General features: G+C 37.0%; 1 protein-coding gene across 1 annotated transcript in view; it reads left to right on the forward strand.

Annotated features, from left to right (window-relative positions):
* Positions 1–1,606: 1,606 nt before the first annotated feature.
* The window catches only part of st6galnac3 (ST6 (alpha-N-acetyl-neuraminyl-2,3-beta-galactosyl-1,3)-N-acetylgalactosaminide alpha-2,6-sialyltransferase 3), a 101,127-nt gene continuing 87,848 nt past the window's right edge, over positions 1,607–14,885 (forward strand). Inside the window, exons 1-2 of the mRNA XM_059344611.1 lie at positions 1,607–1,826; positions 10,021–10,231. The gene's annotated coding sequence lies outside the window, so the exon portion shown is untranslated. The remainder of the gene's footprint in view (positions 1,827–10,020; positions 10,232–14,885) is intronic.

Consider the following 14,885-nt stretch of genomic DNA (forward strand, 5'->3'; position numbering starts at 1 on the left):
TAAAATGAAGAGCTATTTGGGAGCCGAAAGAGTCGGCTCTTCTTGGTGATCTGAGCCAAATGATCCGAATCAATAAAAAAGAGACCAAATTCCCATCACTACTGTGCATGGTTTGCTGTCTGTGGTTCCCGTTGCGTTCTTTTGGATGGTACTGCTGCAGGCACTTAGCGGCGGAAAATGTAATACCTCGTCAGATGACGTTTGATACTTTTTAATGGTCTTATTTTTGCCTAATTTCATTTAATACCTTTTAAAACCCTGCGGCAACCCTGCAGGAGCACCATTGAAAGCCTCCTCTGCCAGGTGTACAGAACAAGACAGGAAGGACTTGGCCCAGGTGTTAAGAACAGCACAGAGGATTGTGGGACGACCACTCCCAGACCTGGACTCGGTCACAGATCCCGCCCACCCGGGTCACAGACTGTTCCCCTGGCTTCAGGACGGAGGTTCAGAACAATAAAGACCTGGGCTAACAGATTGAGGAACACTCTCTTCCCCAGTGCTGTGGCCCCCATCACACCTTCTGCACCCACACACCCCAGCCCCTAAAAACTGTGACACTTCCTGCATTGCACTGTAATTGTTTTGTGCTGCTAGTATTTATTTATCTATTTTTATTTATCTATTTGTTTTTTTTTCTATTTCGACACCCCCCATTCAGCTATTTTTCCATATCTTGGTTTTAACTGAGTGTTCAATGTCTGTTGGTTCTATATATTGTCTGTATGTTTGAGTCTTTTTTTTTTTATGCCTTTTTACAGAAAAAATACCAAACTGAATTTCATTGCACATTATACAATGACAAAAAACTATCATAAATCTTGATAACACCATTTCACAATATGTCCAAAACCAGGGAAAAAACATCATAGTATATAGTATGTCAAACAAAGGTCTATCATCGGTCATAGTGTAGTTTATCCATTTATCTATGCTTTCGAAAAGAAATTTCAAATTTTGGGGAAACCTTAAACATTTTGGTTGAAAATGGCACCAAAGAGACAGCAATTATATATACATGGTCACTCATAAAGTTGGAATACAATATATCTTTTACCTCTCAATGAAATAATTGTGACAATGTTATTTATTATTGACTGATAAAGTTTATATCTTCTCAAAACTTTATTAATCATTCTCTTCCAAACAGATCATAATAAAAATGAAGAAACTATTAACAGAAGATTGTCTGAAAACAAAATTATTCCAACTTTATGGCCGACATATGTATATATTTTCTGTATGTATGTCATGTTATTTAAAACAGTGATGTTAAATACTAATAAAAAAGGATGTTTGCACTGTAAACCAGCAGCTTGCACATCATGCTCATGCAATTCATATGAAGGCAAAATATTAAAATGAAAATTATGATATTAGATAATCATTCAGATACACATTCAAAATATAATAAATTAAAATGTAAAGTTCTTCAAGACACATTACAGCAGAACACCACTAATATATTTAAATATTAACAATATAGAAACTAAAACCATCACAGGACAACAAAGGACTGAGACAGATTCATAATTATATGGACTTGATCTCAGGATAAAAATATTTAAACAATAACAATAAAACAACAGAAATAGGCATTAAAGATTCCATGGTTGCCACGTCTGTCTCTAGGTAAGTCAAGTATATAAGATCAGAATTTAAACAAAAACAACTTCTCAGATGGTCGGAAAAATATCTTTCTGAACTTTCACTCGACGATTTCTCCAAAATGATCTCTTCAACTCTGAACTTTTTGTATCCTGTCAAGAATGAAAGACCCAAAGTGAAAAGTTACAGCGAGAAAAGTGACTTCCATCATGGAAAATGTGAGATTGAGTGAGACTATGTATTTTACTGTTGAGACGTTCAGATGTCTCACAGTTTACTGATGTTTAGGCAATCTGCTCTGTTTAAACCCTCCTCCACCCCGGGGCCACTGACAGACAGTATATTAAAGTGGAAATAATAAACTACATTATAAATAATGTAAGAGAGGATCGGTTTTTACTCTAATGAAGCACAAAACTCTGCATATTTTATTCAATATAAAACGATATATATTAATATAGGCCTTTAAAAAAATGAATACAAAATATTTATTTATCACCTAACTGCCAGCCCACATATGCTGATATTTTCAATTCAAATGTAGCCATAAGCTAGCAGCTTTGAAGTGTTTGAGCTTTGCAGATGTGTAATTTGGTACAGTTTCTAGCACATGTGTAACATAATATATGCAGTTTAGTGGTGGAGGAAGCACTCAGACACTAAAAGGTTAAATAACACAACGTACAAGTGCTCCATTATAAGTAAAAGTGCAGAATTTGAAATATAAGTCAAGTAAAAGTACATTATCACTTAGATGCAGCCTACTTAATGTACCAAAAGTAAAAGTAAAAGCTCCTCAACACAGAAAAACTTTCTACACGGTTCACAGCATGTGAGGAACACGGGATAAAGGGGCCCAGCAGCTCATTTTTTGCCATGGAGGCCCCTGAAAATAATCTGGCCCCCATAAACTTCAGGAGCAGAAATCGGTCATTTATGGATGTGTAAAGAAATGTCAATTTTTAGGAAAAACCTCAAAATTATAGTTGGAATACAATATTTTTTTTTTTTACCTCTTTACATGAAATGATTGTGACAATGGGATTTATTATTGACAGATAAAGTTTATATCTTCTCAAAACTTTATTAATCAATCTCTTTCAAACAGATCATAATGAAAATGAAGAAACAATTAACAGATGATTGTCTGAAAACAAAATTATTCCAAATTTATGGCCGACATATGTATGTATGTCATGTTATTCAAACAGTGATGTTAAATTGTAATAAAAATGGGGTGTTAGCACTGTAAACCAGCAGCTTGAACATCATGCTCATGCAATTCATATGAAGGCAAAATATTAAAATGAACATTATTATATTAGATAATCATTCAGGTATACATTCAAAATAAAACAAATTAACATTTAAAGATGTTCAAGACAAATTACAGCAGAACACCACGAATATATTTCTATATAAACAATATAGAAACTAAAACCATCACAGGACAACAAAGGACTGAGACGGATTCATAGTTATATGGACTTGATCTAAGGATAAAAATATTTAAACAATAACAATAAAACAACAGAAATAGGCATTAAAGATTCCATGGTTGCTACGTCTGTCTCTAGGTAAGTCAAGTATATAATATCAGAATTTAAACAAAAACAACTTCTCAGACGGTCAAAAAAAATGTAAACCAAACAATATATTAAGTCTATTAAGAAATCTACCAACACAAAAGCTATAAAGAGACGGCGTGTTGTTGGTGTATTGTCTTGTATTGCACCATGTTGCTCTAATAAAGTTTTAAAAAATAAAATATGATTTAACGTGGAGTAGCTCTTTAGCGGTGGCTAGCATTTAGCTAAGGTTAGCTTGACAGGCTTTCAAGCATCTCAACCATCTTTCTGACAGGATTGCCCATAGCGAAAGCAGCAGGACACTCCGGTTAAAATTGGGCAAGCATTATTTAACTAACCTTACAGTACATACAAACCGGAAGTTGAGCAGATCAACAGCAAGTTGAGGAGAACAGGTGAGTTCTAAGTGTGATTATCACCTGTTTTAAACTGGAAATATAATGCTTTTATTGTGACATTGTACATTTGAGCCACCAGGTGGCAGTCTAATCATTCGAAATACAGTCGAGTTTTGACCAATAATCCTGGAGAAATTGTCCAGATTATGATTTATTTGTGATGCGATTGCAAGCATAAATGCCATTGAAGGTTGAAACATCTGAAATCAATGTTTGTAATATTAAACAAATACAGTGAGATATAAATAGTAAAGCTATGGAAACTGTAAATTACTTATAACCTATACTGAGGTCTTTTACATTTTCTCATTAAACATCCTACATCACATCCATATTAAGGTGTAGTAATAATGCTGACACCCTAGAAAGCCACAGCTGGAACATGAGAAATTATATTTTATAACAGTGGCAGATTGTAATAATGGAGGGTAAAGATTGATGAACTCTGCTTGAGAAATTAGAGGCAAGTTATTCTCTCGTACAGGTTTCCTTTTGTGTATTGTAGGCCTAGATAAGAACTTCCCCTGTAATGCACATCCTGATGAGAAAATTACACTTTACCTGGAACAATTTCAAACAAGCGCTTAATAATGAATAAAAATGTGAGACTAATGATCAAGTGATAAAAGTAACTATGTAGAACATTATTATCTCCATGCACTAATTACTGCTCCATGATCTTGAAAGACTATCTGTTGGTTTCAATATCCTGGTGCACTTCTGGATCCCTACTCAGGGGTGGTTTTATAAACCGTAGTAAATCATCTTTTGTAGTTGTTTTGCACATCTTTGTAGTTCTTTGATTGACCTCACAACTAATAATGTCATTGTCATTATTCATTCTCTATTCTAGGGGCTGATGTACCTGTATTCTCTTGTGTTTTTACGCATTTTTTTGTAACCATTTGTAATAATTTTGTAACACTTTGTTATCTTTGTAACCTTTTGTTATCATCTCTTCTCATTGTAGTTGTTTTGCTCCTCTTTGTGGTTGTTTTGCATCTTTGTAGTCATTTTGGAATGCTTCGTCATCTTTTTGGCTGTGTTTTGTGATTCTTCTGTCTCTTTTGTAGTTTTTTTGATCGTTTTGCTTCTTTTTGTGATTGCATTTTGTTGTGGCCATTTTGTTGTTTTGCATCTTTGTAGGTATGCGGCTGTTTTATACCTGTTTCTGTTGTTTTGCATGCTGTTGTAGACATTTTGTGTATCTTTGGGTTTGCTTTGCATCTCTTTGTAGCTGTTGTGCATCTCCTTGTAGTTGTTTCGAATCTTCTTGTGGTTGATTGGCATCTCTTTGTAGCTGTTGTCCGTCTCTTTGCGGTTGATTTGCATCTCTTTGTGGTAATTTAGCATGTCTTTGTAGTCATTGTCCATTGTGATTATTTTGTGTCTCTTTGTAGTTATTTGGTTAACTTTCCAACAAGAAATGCTGGGTGGACAACAGGGGACCAATCAGATTCCAGGGAGGGGGCTCATGCCATCCCTCTGGCACTGCTTCTGTTGTTGCTACATACACATTTCATCATTTAATATTCTCAGTGCAATAGGGAACTGCTAAAAAATATAAAAATATACTGGCAGCCCTGTGAGTTTTGTATTTATTTGTCTATTTATTTAGGCGATGGGGGAGCAGTAATCTGCGGCCCCCTGGTGTTTGGGCAGAGACAAACATGCTGGTTGTTCGGCTACTGAGAAACCCCACCGGCTCTCATTAGTGAGGAAGAGAGAGATGAAGAGAAAGACAGAAGGTGGGAGAGAGGGAAAAAAAAGTGTGAATGAGAGATCGAGGCAGAGAGTGAGGGAACTATAGAGGAACAGAAAGACAGATGGATGATGCATCACAGCTTTCACCTTTCAGTCTTGTTTGTTTGCAAGAAAAGCCGCAAACCCATTACCCCTCTTTCTCCTCTCTCTCCTCCTCTCGGTCCTGTCACCCTCTTGTTATCTCTCAGCACAAAATGCTGAGGATTAGTCCAGGCCACAGGGGCTGCAGCCAAATGCTGCTGAACCACAGGCACAGCAGACAATCGCTTAATAAATGTTTAATTAAACTACTGCAGTGTTATGTGTGAATGTAGAGATGACTCACAAATTTGATGGATGATGGAAAATGGAAATGCTTTTAAAATGTCTCCACAAGAGATTCGTGTTAAACTTTTCACCCGGTCTGTGGTTATTATCAGGAACACAGTCTGACATGTTGTACTTACTTGCTCTCAGCAGCTCTGGGAATGTTTGATTTTATAGCTCAACACTCTGGCTTAGACTGAAGACTTCTGTTTGGAGAAAGTTTGTTTCCAGTGAATTCATAATTTACTTCATGTCACAGTGGAGTTCCTCACTGATCAAACCGCTCCAGTTTCTGTTGACAGAGCAGTTGTTGCTGGTGTTGTTGCTTTGGCCAAAGTTCAAGTTCTGCTGCCCTCTTACACGTCTGTCACACATTAAGGTTTAAACATATAGCTCTTATATATTTACAGTCCTGTGATAAAAGTGGTACAATGTAAGCTGATTTTTAAAAGCTTAGCCAACTCTTCAAATATTTGGCAACAGCCTAGCTGAAGAAAAACAAAACTCCTATACTGTCCTAAAAAAAACAAATTAATCACTGAGCTCTTATGAGGCCACATGAGCCTTCTGATTGTTGTCGAGGATGAAGATTATTTTCCATTTTACATCACAGTGTACCTTCAAGGAATAGTTCATCATTTTGGGAAATAGATTTACTTGTGTTCCTTCAGAAAAATCTGTAAAATGAGAACTAGCCATAGCATGCTATTCAGTAGGCCAGAAAAAGATTTAGCTATTCCCAATTAACTGCATGTCAAATGCAGTATGCTAGAAATACCAGGATGTCCCTACTGCATCCATTCACATTTTGCAGTAGGCAAGGCAGCACGCTATTCTGACCCACAATCCTCAGTGCAGCACACACTATATGAGCAAGAGGGTCAAAGTTTGAGATGCCATGTTTTGATCAAGTACTATGTTATAATTGTATGCAAATTGCATGCAACATTACATACTTTATAATGACAGCTCTGATAAGAACTTAGAGTAAAAAGAAAAATGATGTGATTAAGAATGCAGCTTTAATAATTTTGGTGTAACAACACCCAGAATTAACATCAAAGTGCAAAATCTTACAAGAAGCTGCGTGCATTACTAGAATAAATACATACAAATTTTAAACTTAATAGTGTCATCTTACATATTGTATTCTATTCTTTGTAAACAATGCAACATCCTCATCGCAACATAGCGCCATGTGTGTTTCGTTTTAGCCTCCTGCCATTCTGTCAAGCTTTATTTTTCCTGTGCCGTCCAAAAACAGCTGCCTTCTGTCAACGGAAATGACGCTGTGAGAGTGAACTAAAACAGGGAATGTTCTGTTGTGGACAGCTAAATAATGATTTACCACTCTGTAAAGCCATGGGGCTGCAGATTATGTCACTACTAGCAACCCTAACCCTCTTTCATTGTCTTCATACATTATTACAAAATTAAAGATTTTGATTGATTGATTTGCATTTTGATCTTCGAGATTGCTCTCTTGAAAACCCTATGATTGCTTTAATTTCTTAACAGAATGTTTATTACTGCTGCTGGAAATATTGATCAGACTTCCTCCAAACACTTTCTGTCACTGCCGTTTTGTCAAGAGCTCTGAAAAAGAATATAATATTTACTCCTGGAGGTTTGTTTTAAAATCATCCATTCAGAAGTCAGAACTCATAGGAAATGAAGGACATTTTACTAAAAAGCACGGTCCTTAAATCATCATATAATGATACCTAATGATGTGATGCTATTTTCTTTCCCATCAACACACTGCCATAATCACTAGGAGGCAGTAAAGCACAAATGTTGCACAGACAGTGCAGTACATGATGATGGTGACATTTATCTGAGGTTTGTTTTAGTTGACAGATAGAGATACAGCCAAAAAGACACAATAAAATGACCTTAAAGCTTCTTAGAGAGAAAATAAACTAACAATATGTAAATAAATGAAGATTGTGTTTAAGGATGAACCATTACACACATTAACAATATGACCAAACGTGCAGAGGGATAAGTGATAATTAAATTTTAATTTATACTTCTTTTCAGTGTCAGGAGAGACAAATCTGTCATATTGAGTCAAGATGATTCATCCCGGTAAGCCTTCTTGGAAGCAGAGAAGGAACATGGGACAGCAGCTTATCCTCTGTTTCTGTAGCCCGAGGCAATCTGATGTGCCCGTACATCCTCTGCACAGAGTTGTGGTCTGAAAGACTCCACTTGTGTGAAAGTGCTGCTTGAGTTACACTTTATTCAAGTCACGGTGAGACTATACCTGTTCTAGAAAGCGACTATTAGATTACTACTAAATTTTACATAGTTCATTAAAAGCTAATCGAGAGGTTAATTACACAAGAGTGAAAATTAAAAATATGGATTTATAACTCAAATAAGCTCCCTGCAGATAATTTGAGTATTTTTTCTTTTAGCTTACATATTGGACGTTTACATCAGTAAATTAAAAACATGTGAAGGATATCATAGATGTACTGTAGTGTGCAGTATGTAAGGAACTAAGTTTCCATATTTCACACATTTATTGGGTGTCATGATTGACGACCAACTGACCTCCAAGGTTCATGTATCCTCAATTGTCTGATCTTGTCGATTTGCCCTGTACAACATCAGGAAAATCAGGTCCTACCTGACCGAGCAATCGACACAACTCCTGGTTCAGGCCCTTGTGTTATCCCGTTTAGACTACTGCAACTCGCTACTGGTGGGTCTTCCTGCTGCACCACCAAGCCTCTGCAGATGATCCAGAACGCGGCTGCACGTCTGGTCTTCAACCAGCCCAGGAGCGCACATGTCACTCCGCTCCTCATCTCTCTGCACTGGCTCCCAGTCAAAGCCCGCATCAAATTCAAAGCCTGGTCTCTTTCCTACAAAATAGCAACGGGCACAGCCCCTGCATATCTGAACTCCTTTGTTCAGGTCCACAAACCCTCCCGTCCACTACGCACTTTGAGTAAAAGACGGCTCCTCCACAGCTGAAGGCCTCTGGTCTCAAACCAGACTCTTCTCCTCTGTAGAGCCCCAGCGGTGGAACGAACTTCCAAACTCCATCTGTTCTGCTGAGTCCTTCTCAATCTTTAAAAAGAGACTGAAGACCAACTACTGAACACCTTCTCTCTTGACCTACACTGATGACTACAACAAGTATCACACTGACCGCTCTTGCGTCCTATAAGCACTTGTGTCCTAATGGACTCGAACTTAACCCACAGCACTTACTCTTGCTATGTTTCTTGACTTCATCCTTGCTTGTGTTGTATTAACTCTCATTTGTACGTCGCTTTGGATAAAAGCGTCTGCTAAATGACATTGAGTCATGAATGTAAATAAATGTAATTAATGCAATGCATATAAGGAATGTGTAAAAGTATGCAGTTTAAAGGCAGAAAAGCTGAGTTAAAAAATATTCTTAAGTGTGTGATGCTGTTTTGCAAAAGCCTATCTCCATTGAGATTCTTCTGCATCGCATAACCTTGAACGTTCTGAACTCCATTCAGAAAACTCCATTCATTGGCATCACGATGTAGTTATTTCACTAAACTCCAAAGAATGTTTTAATCCAGGTATGACAGCGGTTTGTTTTCCAACATATTTGGGATTTTGGCTACATGTTCAAAGCAACACTAGGTTTATTATGAGCCATGATTGATGACAGTGGAAAGACACTGTGTTAGTATTACTAGCGTCTCACACAAGCAATGTCAATGACAGCGGGAGTCAACCACACACATGTAAGCAACAAGTGTATTGTTTGAGGCTGTGACTTTGCCGATCAAAGCTCACGAAAGTTGATCCAGAGCAAATTTGCTTGCTGCTATCAGCAAATGTTTGATCTGCCTCTTCACTGGAATAGAATGGAAGTGAACAGGAGGCAAATATTGACCAGGGTGTGACCTCATCCTTAGAGCTTCACATGGGGCTGGATTGGTCAAGAAGTGGTGTCACGGTCAGACTATCACAGGGCTGACACATAGAAACAGACAACCATTGTCACTCTCATTCAAATTTAGTCAGTTAGTCACCAATCAAGTCACCTATGGAAGAAAGCTGTAGGACCCAGAATAAACCCATGTTGACAGAGGAAACATAGAACTTCTTTTATTAATCTATAAATGTAATTTTCGAGCCAAGAAAGGCAAGGCTATTTGTTTATTACATAAGTATTGCATAGCATTGCTGTGAACTTAAGAATAATAAAATAAAACATGCAGTGATGTACAAACTTCATTATTTTTTACTTTTACGTTTGTTTTTTGGCATTACGGTTTACATCAACTAAAGGAATTAAATGTTCAACTTGTGACTAAAACTTGAATCTACAGATCTTTCCAATTCTTTGTCTTCAGCTTCAGACCAGTGTCATCCTCACTGACAGACTGTGAGAAGGGACTTTTCTCAATCAGCTGGGAACCTGCACCGGTGTCTTTGTGCGTGCGTCCGTCAGCACAGGAGGAGGGTTTCAGGCATCATCACTCAGGCATCCTCTTACTGGCTCACTGGACTAAAGCCTGGGAACCAGACCAACGATGACCATTCTCATCAAGCAAATGGATTCAGGTACTCTGAAACTGAAATCAGAGCCCAGCTTCACAGCAGGGTATCCAGTATTTTTAGACAAAAGTTCAGAGAGGAAAACTCCGTGCTGAAATCTCTCCACTGTGCACATTTTTATATTTAATCTTCACTGATGAGAAAAAAATCCAATAGGATGAAGTGAATCTGATGGGCTTTTGGTTCTGACTAACAACTCCACGGCCCACCTGTCTCTGTTTTCCAGCATTTTCACACTTTTTTTTATCATAATACTTATTTGATATACTTTAAAATAAACACATAGCAGTTGTGAACAGAATTACGGTTTAAACTTTTAATCTTTAAGCACTTTTGTTTTCACACTTTCTTCTCACATAATTTATCCAAAACATCTCTTAAAACATTTTCGTGTGGTGTTGGTCGCTGCAGTTTATTTTTTATCGGATGTTAAGAAGGAACCCTAATTAAGTCTAATCTGTGGCATGTTTTCTGGAAATTCATGCCAATATTGGTCTGAAACTGCAGAAATATAGACAAAACAGTATTTCACTGTGAAGCAGGCAGTAACCTGAAATGTATCTGTTCTAAGCATGTGCTACAAGTCATTTTTAGCCTTGCTAGTGACGTGGCTGTAGGGATGCCACTGCTGTTCAATAATGCAGTAGGTCAGTTGTTCTCCCATTTGAGTCCTGACTAAAATATCTCAAATACTGTTGGATGGATTGCCATGAATTTTGCTGCAAACATTAACGGACCCTCCGCAATAAATTGTTAACTTTGATGATTGTTTGACTTTTCCTCGTTTAATTAACATTTTTTCTTTATGACCTGTCAGTATCATGTGTTTAATGCAAATTAACAAGTGCTAGCATGCTAAAACGGCCCTTCACATTAGATTTTGAGGCTTATAGCGATTTTAAAATTATGTATAATATTCAGTGATTTCTGATATGGAAGTCACTGGAATGAAAATAAAGCTTTTCTATGTGGATTGTAGACAGATTTTGCACTGAAAAGACTCTGCTAAGCTTATCAGAAGGCTTCTTTCCTACATTTTTTAAAAGAATATTTAACATTATTTAAATTTTAAATTGTATTTACAGTCAATTTGTTACATTATCAACTAAATCACCATCTTTTTTCAAAGTTGTGCTGCCCGTTTGCTGTTGCTTGTCAGCCATCTGTGATCTGAAAAACTATGTGATGATGACACTGTTTATAAATAATTTCAAGCATCGTTTTCTGCATTATATTTGCTGTAAAACCAGTTTTAGATAACTATCGTTATCTATTGCATGGCTGTCTGTCCTTGGAGCAGGATCCCAGGATCTTCTATGTCAATATGTCAAATCTATGCCAATATGTCTATATTGACTGATGCCAATGTGCCAATATTGACTGATAATATTAGTTTTGCTCTAATGCTACCAGCCTTAACTAATATGATGAACACAGTGAACTTTATACCTGCTAAATAGCTGCTTGGAAGCATTCTCATTGCAAGCACTTGAGCATTAAGCTCAAAGTATCACTGTGCAGAGTCACCAGTGTGGCTGTGTCCTAAATCCACCCGACACACTAATTCCAAGCAAGTGCTGTGAACGCCTTATGTTCACACTGGAGAAGTGACTCTATTGAGTGTAATCAAAACAGTCAGTATGCATAACAAAAAAGCCCTTTATTTCAGAGCGTGCTGTTAGGGGACTCTACCCTTCCATAAATGTATGCACAAAGGAATTTGAGGAACTGCTCACAGCTGCAAAAAAAACACATTGTGCATAATGATGCTTTGGCAATATTGTTCTCTAAACTCTTATGCAAATAAATGCAATTGAACTGAGTTGTGAATGATGGTATAACAGCTTTGTAATAAACACTCCATAAACAAAGAATTGAATCCTTTTATGTCTTGGAAAAACATTTTATTTGAAAATTCATTGTGAGGTTTAAATGTTTATGACACACAGAGCTGTAGATTGACATGTATCCATGCACGTATTGTATAATTTCCTGTTGATATAAAATGTTCACATTTGGTAATTTTATTTTATACTAGTGCAAAAACAATATACTAAGACAATGAGTATATATATTGTTTACGACTAGTGTCTCCTATGAAACTGGTACACAGCTTTCTTTCCTTTTGGCTGTTTGAAGTGAACCTCCCTGCTAGATGGAGGGTAAAAAAAAACCCGTATTTTAATATTGGAGCTTGGTGTTACGTTCCTCAGCTTTCCTGAGCCTGATAGCTTCTTATCACATCCAGAAAGGTGAGGGGGTATCATCCACCGTCTCTTAATCATCCAGAGGTAATTTCAGATGCACGGTCTGCAGGTGACCTTGACTTTCTCTTTTTGAGCGGGGTGCACACTTGTGAGAATTTAATCCCTGATGTAGCACTCTCAGAGTTTGAGGCTTACTTTTTTTCATACTCTGTTTGAAAAGCTTTAAAAGAGGAGAGGCAGAGATGAAGAGGGAGATTTGGTGATAGCCCCAATAGAGCTATTGATTTGGTTAGAGGACCTGCTTCACACCTGGCAAGATTCAAGAGAAAATAACTGAGAAGTTTAATCAATGTGCCAGCAGCTAATCAAAAGAAGTGGTGTGTACCAGCAGCCTGTGGTTACCTGCTTTAGAGGGTTTGAGTGTATGCTCCTCTTTCCACCTGCAAGTGTTTGTACCTCGGCGGATTCATGCTTGTTTGTGTTCCGGTAATTACAGATGGTGTATATCAAATATATTCTGCTGTAGAAAAAAAGAAAAAACTCAGATTGGTTTCTTTCATTTGCAAACAAGACTGACATCTTCGAAAATTTCTATTTACCCAAGGTGTCATGTCATCTGGCAGAAAGGCAGACTGCAGCTGAACTCAATTACAGCCTCCCGTACAGGCAGGCAACACACAAAGGCAGCATCTGAATAATATACCTGAAAAGAAGGACAGGATGTTTGCCTTCACTTTTTCTGATCATTTCAACAGCATCTGTAAAAGCATACAGAAAATCAGTATCATCAACCAAATAGTTTCTGAAATACAGCCTTTCAAAGAAAGTTTATTGAAATATGTTGATTTGTTGGCTGTGTGTCTTAAATGTATTTAAATTGCTGTATTCCATGAAAAGTCAGACCGCTTTTATTTGTATGGATCGATCAAATTTGCCTCAGGGGGATTTAAATTCTGTACAGCATACAACATCCTCTGTTCTTCAACCCTCACTTCAGGGGGAAAAAAACTCTTTAATGAGGAAAAAAATGAAAAAAACCTCATGAAGAAGATCCTGGGATCCTGCTCCAAGGACAGACAGCCATGCAATAGATAACGATAGTGTGCAATAGATGGTGTGAACAGAATAGACCAACATAATTAAAATACAATGCATAATACAATCGATATAACCATGTAACCTGGAAAGAGAAAACGTCACACAAACACAAAATAAGATAAATTTAAGCATATCATTCCCACAGATAGGAGAATTAAACAAACAGAGCGAAGCATACCATCTATTCAAACCTTTTTCTGTGATGATTGCTGTTTTTTCAAGGTACTCTTAGCAAAGGTTATGACCCGAAACATCTTTTCACATATCTCCCCTCTGCATTCATACAGTGTGAACCGTTGGACCATGAACTGTCAACAGACCACAGTTTACCCCTTTAACTGTCCTTCTAAAAACATTTCTATTTTATTTCATGTAGTTGAAAGAAAATAGCAACAGGCAGTGAGACAACATGATGACATTAATCTTCAGTCAGTTGATACTATACCATGAAATGAACAGTAACTTTGAGCTTCAGATGGGAAAAATGTAGCGTTTTACTACAAATACAAACTAACCTAAATGTATTCAGCTTGTAAACAAGTGGCAACATTTTAATTGAATTGAATTGAATTGAATTGAATTGAATTGAATTATTATTATTATTATTATTATAAATGTATTTATTTAATTATGGCATGCTAATTGTATGTTACTCAAATCTTTTTGTAAAAACTTATGGAATAATTGCCCACTCAGACTCCAAAAAAATAAAACTTCTTAAAGGTTAATATACTTAAAATAAAATAAAAACCCCCAACAAAAACAATAATATAAATATTATTTTGGATTTGGTTTAGGTGGCTAAGGGTCCAGTTTGACCAGTATTTTAATGTGATACAGCTCATCTACTCTTGCAGAGGCAGTTAGTCTTGCAAAAACCAGCCGATCCTCTCAGCTGGATTCTTCCTGTGTGGTGTTTACATGTTCTCACCATGTCGGCTCCTGTTTCCTCTTGGTGCTCCGGTTTCCGCCCGCAGTCCAAAGACGTGTAGAAAGGGTGGATTGGAAACTCTTAATTGTCAGCAGTGTGAATGTGATTTAGCCACTGTGTGACAGGCAGCAACTTGACCTCTAAAGAGGCGTCTAGTCCTCCTGTGACCCTGAACACGATACACACATATAGAAAACAGAGGCACAATCACATCTGCTTGCTTGAATTGTATAATTCTGAATATAACTGAATATAACTAAATTTATAACTAAATTGACTCACTTGATATTTTTGGAAAATAGTTCGAAAAGTTTCCCAATTCCAACCCTGAATGCAACTCTTCGAGGCAAATAATCTCAACGAGCGCTACAGTTTCTATCCCTGAAAGGTTTCCAAAACATCTATTTTGTTCACTGCAGCACTT

Source organism: Centropristis striata, chromosome 11 (genome assembly GCF_030273125.1).
Source record: "Centropristis striata isolate RG_2023a ecotype Rhode Island chromosome 11, C.striata_1.0, whole genome shotgun sequence".
Lineage (NCBI taxonomy): Eukaryota > Metazoa > Chordata > Actinopteri > Perciformes > Serranidae > Centropristis > Centropristis striata.